Source organism: Amphimedon queenslandica, unplaced genomic scaffold (genome assembly GCF_000090795.2).
Source record: "Amphimedon queenslandica unplaced genomic scaffold, v1.1 AMPQUscaffold_7316_Cont20731, whole genome shotgun sequence".
Lineage (NCBI taxonomy): Eukaryota > Metazoa > Porifera > Demospongiae > Haplosclerida > Niphatidae > Amphimedon > Amphimedon queenslandica.
In genome coordinates this window covers 1-942 of record NW_003552398.1, presented here as the reverse complement: position 1 = coordinate 942, position 942 = coordinate 1, and the positions used below count along the sequence as shown (strand labels likewise).

Genomic DNA, 942 nt, shown 5'->3' with positions numbered 1-942 from the left:
CATACATACATAAAGGAATGACAAAGTGGTGGCACTGACTGCCTCATCTTTAATCTGTAAATGTTCCACACAAAGTTACTCCAAGTGCTGTCATATTTAGCAGGAACACAGGTATAATTATGGAGAACAGCTACTGAAGTGCGCAAATTGATTAGACTTATTCTGAAGAAAGATATAGCCTAGTAAATGGAAATGTCCATTCCTGCCCTGTATAAAGTCAACCAGTAGTATATGGAGATAATTGCTCAGTATACTAATCCGTGTCCACTCATTGCTGGACATGTGATTTTCTAGTTTTGTCTGAGACTATATTACTAGGAATGGAGTCTGGAGACAGGGACAAGATTGTCGGTCTTAGTAAAAATGGGTGTGTTGATGTGGTAGGGGTGTGGCTAGTTATTAATGTTATATTAATAGGTGCATGGCATTGTGGGATGGTAAAGATGGGACTTGTCTTAAGACTGTTAATAATCTTGGAAATGGAATGCATTATGGAATAAAGGTAGTGATAATATTAATGGAGCATTATGTAAATCAGGGTTTCCCCCATTAAATTGTGATAATATTGTGATAATATAATAATTGTGGTACTATATTTTATATAATTATGCTTTCTTGTTCTTTATTATCATTAGCTGTAGGTGTGGAGTCTATCATTGGTAAGCTTCATTGAGAGGAAGGTTCTGCTGCTCCTGATTTTAAGTCTCATTTCACTGGCTCTCTCTCTGACTCATGGCAGTCCCCAGCCACTCCTTGTTCCCTTATTGACTCAGTTGTCAGTTATCATATTCCTGGGAATTCCCAACCATTGCAATCATTACATGCTCAATGGGACATGGCCACAAATTGCCAAATTGAAACCTGCCAATCAACAAAATTCACCAAATTACTCCCTCCAATATTATCAGCCTTACATGTACATGTACAATGTGTTGTACCCTC

General features: G+C 37.7%; 1 long non-coding RNA gene across 1 annotated transcript; it reads left to right on the top strand.

The window, feature by feature from the left end:
* The first annotated feature begins 428 nt into the window (after positions 1-428).
* On the top strand, positions 429-872 carry LOC109591764 (uncharacterized). Its single transcript, XR_002189975.1, has 2 exons — positions 429-502; positions 636-872. It is a non-coding gene; the product is annotated as an uncharacterized LOC109591764 (long non-coding RNA).
* The last annotated feature ends 70 nt before the right edge of the window (positions 873-942 follow it).